Source organism: Juglans regia, chromosome 14 (assembly GCF_001411555.2).
Source record: "Juglans regia cultivar Chandler chromosome 14, Walnut 2.0, whole genome shotgun sequence".
Lineage (NCBI taxonomy): Eukaryota > Viridiplantae > Streptophyta > Magnoliopsida > Fagales > Juglandaceae > Juglans > Juglans regia.
The window spans coordinates 14,906,444-14,916,411 of NC_049914.1; the positions used below are offsets into that span (position 1 = coordinate 14,906,444).

At 35.5% G+C, this 9,968-nt stretch overlaps 1 non-coding gene across 1 annotated transcript; it reads left to right on the forward strand.

The window, feature by feature from the left end:
- Window positions 1-1,398: 1,398 nt before the first annotated feature.
- On the forward strand, window positions 1,399-1,506 carry LOC118344624. Its single transcript, XR_004798403.1, has one exon. It is a non-coding gene; the product is annotated as a small nucleolar RNA R71 (small nucleolar RNA).
- Window positions 1,507-9,968: the final 8,462 nt, after the last annotated feature.

A 9,968-nucleotide genomic window follows, 5' to 3' on the forward strand; every position in this document is an offset into this window, starting at 1 on the left:
TTTAGGGTTCAATATTTGAAACCCCTAAATTATTTTAGGGTAAATCGAAACCCTAAATTATTTTAGGGTATTTTGAAACACACATTACATAATACAAACAAAAAAAAAATAAAAAAACACACGGAAAGATTCACACACGACTACACATCGTTCATCAATCATTCAAAGCACATGCACAATCAAGTCTCCACCGCACACAATTCACAAAATCTCATCATCTATCTCCGATTAAACGCCATCCTTTCTCCAATCTTCATTCCATAAAATATAAATCACAAAAAATTAAAGTAGATTTAGAGTTTTTTACCTTCAGCAACAGAGATGAAGACGGAGTCACAGAAGGCTACGGTGACAGTGACGGTGACAGTGACGGCTACGGCGACGGTGATAGTGACGAAGATGTAGATTGCAGAAGGTAAACGATCGAGTGGCGAGCGAGACACACACACACACACATACAGAGAGAGAGAGAGAGAGAGAGAGAGAGAGAGAGAGAGAGAGAGAGAGAGAGAGAGAGAGAGAGAGAGAGAGAGAGAGAGGGGTAGGGTAAGCTCGCGGGGGGATCTAAACAAATAAAAAAATGATCCAATGAAGAAATGACATCGTTTCGTTATTTGTTTTTAAGTAAAAAAAAAAAAATTTCCAGACATGAAACGACGTCGTTTCATGCCTAGGTTATTTATATATATACTTATATATAATTATATATATATATATTATTAAGCGGGGCGAGGCAGCGGGGGTGGGGCTCTATTGTCCACCCCTAGCCTCAATAAAAATATGTAAAATATCTTCTAATGGGTTCCTAGAAGAAGAAGATCTATGATACAGTGTAGGGTAAGCTCTAGGTGGCTGTGTAGGTTACTGGTTTTCAGATTTTCAGCTAAAATTGGGGTGATTACACCACCTCGGATTGTAGGTATCGGAAAAAGATGTAAAAGACTTCTTGTACATACCTAAGGCATTGCATTTTTCCTCATGCATTTCCCTCATTTTAGCAAATGTGGGGCACTCTTGAGTTAGGTGATCTACCCCACCACACACAAAACACGGTCCATAAGAGTCTACATGAGTAGCCATGTGTGTTGGCTTTAAATCCCTAGTTTTTAACACCTTTAACTCCTTAGTAAGCATCTCTACCTTAGCTTTTAGGTTATCATCTTCTCTAAGATGGTAATACTACCACTATTTAGATTTCCAGCAAGTCATGACCTATTTGTACTCTTAGTAGTACTAGGTCCGGTCCAAGAGTGAGATTTTTCAACAAGCTGATTGAGATATTCTATGGCCTTGTCTGGATTTTTCTGCAAAAACTCCCAATTACACATTATCTCTATGAATTGACGCTCTCTAGGTGTAAGTCTCTCATAGAAATAACTAACTAAGCGCCAGTTCTCATACTCATAGTGTGGACACATACTCAACAACTCCTTAAACCTCTCCCAAGTTTGATATAAAGTTTCATTATCTTTTTGTGAAAATGTGGCGATCTGCCTCTTCAAAGCATTGATCTTATATTGGGAAAATTATTTATTAAAGAAGACCTGTGTCATCTCATTTCATAATCTTATTGATCGTGGTCTTAGTGAGTACAACCAACTCTTTGCTCTATCCTTCAAAGAGAAGGGAAAGAACTTAAGTCTCACAACATCATCTGTGGCATCATGACTAAGGAAACTCGCAATTACTTCCTCAAACTTCCAGATATGCAAATAAGGATTTTCATTCTCTAAACTATGAAATGTGGGAAGTAACTGTATGATCCATGGTTTAAAATCAAGTTGGCGAGTGTTGGTTGGAAACGTGATGCATGATGCATGACGCATGATGGTGTGTTTGTGCATATAGGGTAGAGGTAATCTTGAAGAGTTCTAGTGGGTTGATCTTCGTGTTCACTCATTTTTTTCGAGACTAGATGGATTGTCAAATAAAGGATGAAAATAAATTGATTCTAACTCTAGCACAGGCCTACGAGCAAACCTACCCAAGGCATCTCTATATCTGTGCATGCAAGGTTAAAAAAACTAAAAACTAAAAAAAAAATACTACGAAAAACAAAAGAAAAAAAAATGTAGCAAGCTAAAAGAGGGAACAAAATTACTGCCTTTACACGCTACTAGAGTAAATTATGTCTTGTATTGATTCTTGCATTGTACTCCCTGGCAACAACGCCAAAATTTGATTACATCCAAATGATTACGCAGTGGTATAGTATGGTTTAGGGTGTCAATCCACAGGGAGTCGAAAAAAACACTACAAGATGCAAGCTTAAGAGAAAAAATTAAATGACAATATGACGAGAATATGAAAATTCTACCTAAAGCACACAATTAAAATGATATTAGGGAATGTATAAAAAGGCAAATAAAGTTGTGGGCTTCCATCAATCGGATCCAATACTCTGACTTTTTTAATTCAAACTATATACAGAATTAAGAATTATAGCACCAAATTCCTAATTTGAAGATATGACATTATATTTATCTTATTTATCATATTTAATTCTACAATCTATTCTCTCTTTACAAACCACAGTTTTCATATATAAAAATGAATATCAGATCTAAAGATGACACTATGTTCACAAACAATAGTGTAGTAAAAGATCACATTAATGACATGAAAAATAATTTTTTAAGTCACAATGATTTATTCATAATCATATACCTCAATAAATCAAACCATAGCAAGATTTAATATAATTGTCTTAAGCTTATAAATATCCAAAATAAATAAAGAATTCAATTCTAGAATATTAAAAAATAAAACTTAATCTATGAATTAAAATAAAGTTAAAATATTTTCATCAATCAATTTCTACCTCAGACTTTATTCAAGATTTAATTCTCTATAAAAAAATTAAAAATATAAAAATGATATTTTTTTTCTTCTCTACAACTGGGCCGTCCGTCTATGCCCTCCAAAAAATTGTTTTATTTGAAAATAGTGCTACCCGTTGAAGAGTTTTCCCACTTTGGGAGTCATTGGAGTGGTATCCATTGGTTTAAAAGCTTCCGTATAGTTTGAAATTGAAGAGTCCTAATTCATCCACTAACCCCCACCCCCCGTACATCCTCACCAAACCACTCCAAAATCATAATATCTCGAAAGTAATTCACCCACCTACCAACCTATCATTATCACGTCATAAAGTGATTGTTATTCTTTCTTTTTTTTTTTTTTTTTTTTTTTTTTTTTTTTTTTTTTCTAAAAACTCTATCCAATCTGTCCACCAGCTTTTTTTTCAACCCAATATCCATAATCTTCAAAAGTCCTCCAATTTAAATCTCAACCTTTAAAACTTAGATATTTTCAAAGACTTTGCATCTCTTTTTTAATGGGCTTTGGCTCTCATTTGACTGACTTGTGACCTCATATTTTATAGATTCTAAAATTAAACATAAAAATGTGCTTAGAAGTATCGTAAAGAAAATTAAAACTAAACTAGAAATAAAAATTAATTCCTATGACTTCTATTCATATTTTAACATTCTAGTCTAATAATTGAGTATTTAAAGTACACTTTCATACACTTATTAGGTACTATATGTTGGGTATCTATTTCAAGAAGAAGTTGACATTTGGTAGGATACACAGAGGTAACTACTAGCAAAGGAGCTAGGAAACCTAGCCTGTTTGACTTGGGGAAGGTTCAAGGAGTTCGACAACAAATTCTTCCCAGATTCTATCAAATAACAACAAGCCCAGGAGTTTATGTCTTTGCTATAGGTAGTATGACTGTGGAATGGTATGCTGCCAGATTCATGGAGTTAGGGAGGTTCGAACCTCACCTGATTTCAATGGAAAGAATGCAAGCACGAAAATTTTAGGGAGGACTTCAACCAAGAATCCATAGCCAAGTGGCTTGTCTCAGGATTGATTACTACCAAGAATTGGTAAACGTTGCCACCATAACTGAGATAGAACAGAGAGGCCTAGCCGCTTAGATTAACTTTGAACGGAAAAGGGCCATGCCATTTGCTGCAAGCGGTAGTGTAGAGAAGAATAGGCCTTTTACTAGTCCAATGAAGGGCAAGGGAATAGTAATCAGAAGACAGATGTTGTCATCCAACATGTAGTGTGCAAAGTGCGACAAACTTCACATCGGAGAATGTCATTACGATTATGGAGTCTACTTCAGATGCGAAAAGCTTGGGCACATGATCAAAGAGTGTCTCAAAGCTGCTCAAAGTGGTGGAGCTAGTTACAATAGTAACAACAAACCAAAGTTAAGGAAATTTCAGGAATAATGCTTGTTGGAAAAAATGGAGTAATGCTTATTGGAAAATACGTTTTGATTATTTCGAGGCACTTTGGAGTCAAATTTCGAGGTAATTTTTGCACTTTTAGGTTAGTATGAATATTTAGAATTTTATAGTGCAAAATTACTTTTCACTTTTTTGGAGTGATTAGTAACCTCGGTGTTAGCACCTAGAGCAGTGTTTTCAAGATCAGTGTGGAATGTCTAAATTAGGCTAGAGAATTTTTCTTTGGACACTTGGCAAGATCTTAACTATACTTGGTGAATAATATTGGACACCTAGCACTAAGAGGAACCATGAGATGAAAATATGAAGAAAATCAAGCTTTGTGATCATGCCACCTAAGCCAAACACTATTCCATCCAACCATGCAATTTGTGCCAAATCAAAGAGGGTTTTAATCCTAAATACTTGGAATCCGATTGAAACTCCAAAAATTTGGTTAAAATCGAAACCCTAAATGGTTTCCCCCACAAACCCAAATGGTTTCCTACATGTAAAGGGGGTAAAATGATAATTTTACTTTAAGATAATATTTTTATATTTCTAAATTGTTACAGATGAGTTTCTGACATTTAAAAATCTTTACTTACAGTTTCTCGTATTTCGCACATTTTTATTCGTCATGCAACAATCCTTCTAACTTACTGTCAGATTACTATTATGTGTGTTGGTAAGGGAATTCTTGTCTATGTTCTTATGTTATCATATATGAGATGCTATTCTGTCATTCAATGTTTATCTGTTATGCCTTATAATTTGTCACATAATGTTTATCTGTTATACCTTATAATTTGTCATGCAATGTTTATATGTTACATGTTATGCCATGTCACAAAATGTTTATCTGTTTCATGTTATGCAATGTCACGAAATGTTTGTCTATTTTATGTTATGCCATGTTATTCATCTCACACACATGTCACGTTGCGTTACATCAAGTCATCTGTCCTTTCATTTCATGTCACGTCATGTCTCGAGTACAAAATGTGTCTCGGAAATAGTATTTTCAAGTTAGTCAAATCTGTTTACGTTTATCACAACCCTAAATGTTAGGATGAGGAAATCCTAGTAGAACTCATTTGTTCACATTGAAGTATCTAAACTAGTGCGAAATTCCCTAGGTTGACAAGGTAAAGATCAACGGGCTTCGAATGGGGCCTAACTAATTAGTCACCGAAGCGAAGACGGGCACTAACGCTGATGGTGCCCCCACAATTTCACTTTCATGTTATATGTACTCGTGCTAGTGCAGATACCTGACACGGAATACATATATTACGTTTTCCATAGCAAGTGCAAATACTTGTGATTTGGTACGTATGTTAATGCACTCACAGTTGATGTAGATACCTATATTGTGATGTAATAATTAGTAGAGACATATGGCTCAAGGGTAATTATGTAACACCCATATAGTTACTTTTATTAATCATACTTATTTAATGAATAAGATTCCAAATTCTTGTATTTCAAGTTTAGGCTCAGGCTATTTAAACGTTCAATAAGTTCACGTTCAGTTCAAGTTCAATCCAAGTTCAGTTCATGTTCAAGTTCATGTCATATCAAGTTCAATTCATGTTCAAGTTCAAGTCATGTCAGTATATATCTTGTTTCATGTCAAGTCATGTCAATCTTATTTATGATTATGTTATGCATTCATGTTTTTATTGTCATGCATACATTTTTAAGCTCTGAGTTAAGTTTTTTGTTAACATGCTGAGGTTTGTATTCAAATCTCATCGTAATAGTCCTAACTATCATTCCCCCCAAATGATAGACGATGTGTCAGGAGACCAGGAGATACAATGAATGCTGACCAATTGGAGACAGTCGATTAGGCAATGCAGACACGATGCAGAGCACATACCCTCCATTATTCGATTCATAGATTGTATTATGGCATCCCTGATCACGTTGGGTGAGCTACTCAACGAACTAACCCAATAGATGTTTAGTTTATGCATGTACCTATGGAGCTCTCTGTCTCTCGTACTTTTGTGATTACAGACATTTTGGACTTATGTTGTAATCAAGAACGTCTATTACTCTAATGTTTATATATTATGTTTCAATTTTTTTGGGATATATCTTATTTGGTGCATAGTATTGCTCAATAAAATTATCCGCTACGAATATTGCATATTATTATATACATGCTAGGTGCATTGCATATTTAATTGCCATGAATGAGGGCAAGAAACATTGTGTTGCATGTCCCGACATTTCAGAGTTTGTCTGATGCCAAGCAAAATCTGGGGGCGTCACAATGTTTAGTCATGTTATTTACAGGTCATGTGACTCATGGTCAAGTTCATGTCATGATGCATACATGTTTATTTTACTCTCATGCATGCATATGTATGTTGTTGGTTGCTTACTAGCTTAGTAGCTTACTTGTTCAGATTTATAAAAATCTCACTCGATAGTCTCAACTACCATTTGTCCAAGAATGGTAGACACAATATGTTAGGTCTTGGAGAATTCGTGCACAACCAACTGGACGAGGTCAAATAAGCCACGAAGAGCTGATAGCATCAATGTTTCATTTTCTTGATAGGATTTTGGACATTATAGCCGAGCAGCGTGAGTAGCTTGGCAATTTAGTTCAGTAGTTTATATTTCATGTTTGTATTATATATCAAGCACTATCTTCAGTAAGAGCATTGGCATTGGATTAGTCAAATGCCTTTTCATCTTTAAATTTAGCAAATATCATCCATATTTGCTCTACATTGAATTAACTAAATTGTTTTCATCCAAACTATAAGTTACAGTAAATCTATTCTTTTTTTCAAATATGAAAAGAATTATAGCAAGTCTAAAAGTATTTTTTGAAATTATTATATTATAGATATGAGATTTTTAGTCATATGAGATTTTACCATCTATACATATGAGATTATTATATTATAGATTGTTAGATTGTGAAAATAAAAATCAATATGATTTATTGGAGGTTATTGAAAATTATGAAAATAAAATAAAAATTAATTAAAAAATATAAATAATAAAAAATAATAATATTTTATTATTATAGAGAGTGTGATGATTAATCCAATGTAAACTTCAAGTTTTAAATGATTATGTTAAGTGTGAAATAAAGTCTAACGGAATTAACTGTAAGTTGAATACGGGGCGTTTTGATATTAAGTAGTTGAGTGTTAATAAAACGGTGTGTTGAAGGAAGTGAGTTACGGTTATAAATAGCAGTAGTTAAACGGGGCGTTTTGTAAAGGCGGTGTAGGCTGTCTATAAAAGGGAGGGAAATCAATTGGAGGGAAATCAGTTAGTTGCGTATGAAAGCTGTTGTAAGGAGGTTAGAGAACCCTCGAAGTTCTCTGTGCAATAAGATCTCAAGGTGTTCTTGAGTTTTCATTCATTTCTATTGTATTTTTCCTCATCATCATAACTGTTACGTTACAAGTTGGTATCAGATTGGCGATCCTCTCATTTTACAATGGCTGAAGGCACTCGAGCTACGTCGTTGAAGCTGCAGCTACAAGAAGAGAGTCAACGTGATCGCAAAGCGGTTCAGAAGCAATTGGATGATCATCATCAAGCGATACATGGTTTGGCTCAAAGGTTAGATTTAATTACTGACATGTTGAAAGGTTTTGTGGAGGGACAGAATGTTGTTCATTCTAGAGAGATTTCTCAAGGCCCTAGAAATGGCCAAGGAGAAGAGAGACCTTTTAATTTTCAGGGGATAAGGCTTGACTTTCCTCACTTTGATGGCACTAACCCTGCGGGGTGGATCTTTAAGGCCACTCAGTATTTTGATTACCATCAGACTCCTTTTAATCAAAAGTTGCTATTGGCATCTTATTATATGGAGGCTGAGGCCTTAGTTTGGTACCAAGATGCAATGGAGAGTGGATTGTTTTGCAATTGGGACTCTTTCCTTAAAGCCTTACAAGTAAGGTTTGGTCCAACTGCATATGATGATCCAATGGAAGCCTTAACAAGACTTAAACAGACTTCAACTATTGCTGTGTATAAAGCACAGTTTGAAGCCCTCTCGAATAGGTTAAAAGGCTTACCAGAGAAACATAATTTGAGTTGTTTCTTAAGTGGATTGAGGGATGACATTCGATTACCTATTAGAATGTTCAATCCTGTGAATCTCAATGCAGCCTTTGGTTTGGCCAAGATTCAAGAAGAGTATCTTCTGTCTTCTAAGAAGCCTTGGAGGAGTTATAGTCTGAGTAAAGATAGTCCTGAAGTTTTTGTGGAGTCTAGTAGAATACAGAAAACTGCAGGTCCAGTGAGAAGAATTTCATCTGCAACGATGGATGAGAAGAGAAAGAAAGGCCTTTGTTACCATTGTGAGGAGAAATGGAATCCTGCACACATGTGCAAGAATCCTAGGGTCTATTTACTTCAATCAGAGGAACATGAGATGCAGGAAGAGGAAGTTGTGGAAGAAGTGTTACATATCGAGGAAGAGGTTCCTCAGCAGGAAAATTTAGAAATCTCTATTCATGCAATATCAGGGGATTTGAATAATAATTCCATGAGATTGCTTGGTAGAGTGGCTTCTTGTCCTGTAGAGATCTTAGTGGATTCAGGAAGTACTCACAACTTCCTGGATCCCTCAGTGGTGCAAGCTGCTAAGATGACAATTAAGAATGATATTAGTCTACAAGTTAAGGTGGCTAATGGTGATAAACTTCTGAATATGGGCAGTTGTGAAAAAGTGTTGACCATACAAGGGTCAAGATTTACAATTCCTTTTCATGTTTTGGCTTTGGGAGGTTGTGATATTGTTTTAGGTGTCCAATGGTTAAAGACATTGGGCCTTATTAATTGGGACTTCACTGAGATGACAATGTCTTTTGAGTGGGTTTTCAAGAAAGTGGTTCTGCATGGATTGAGATCTGAGAAGGTCATTGTACAGCCAGCTGTGAAGTGTCTAAAGTCTTCCATGGTTAGAAAGCAAGGTTGGTTTTTACAGATTATAGCAGTGGATCAGAAACAAGAAAAATTGGTCCTTAATCAGCAGCTAGCACAGGTACTGGAGGATTTTAAAGCTGTGCTTGATGAGCCAGTTGGGTTGCCCCCTAGAAGATCTTTTGATCACAAGATAATGTTGGAAGATGGTACCCCTCCCGTGTCAGTAAAGCCTTATAGGTACCCTCACTATCAAAAAACAGAAATTGAAAAGATAGTGCAGAATCTGTTGGAAACTGGGGTTGCAAGACCCAGCCAAAGTCCCTTTTCTTCTCCTGTCTTATTGGTTAAGAAATCAGATGGCTATTGGAGAATGTGTGTAGATTATAGAGCCTTAAACAAAGCCACCATCAAGGACAAATTTCCTATCCCAGTTATTGATGAGCTTTTAGATGAATTATTTAGAGCTAAAATGTTCTCGAAGCTTGATTTAAGATCTGGTTACCACCAGATTCGAATGAGGGAACAAGAAATTGAAAAAACTGCATTTAAGACCCATGAGGGTCATTATGAATTTTTGGTAATGCCTTTTGGCCTTACCAATGCTCCAGCAACATTTCAAGAGTTGATGAATCAAATATTCAAGCTATTTTTTAGAAGATTTGTGTTAGTCTTCTTTGATGACATATTGGTTTACAGCAGCAGTATTGAAGATCATGTGAAGCACCTTAGCTCTGTCTTAGAGGTACTAAAGAGTAATGAATTATTTGCTAAAATGTCTAAGTGCAGGTTTGGCGTGAAGCAAATTGATTA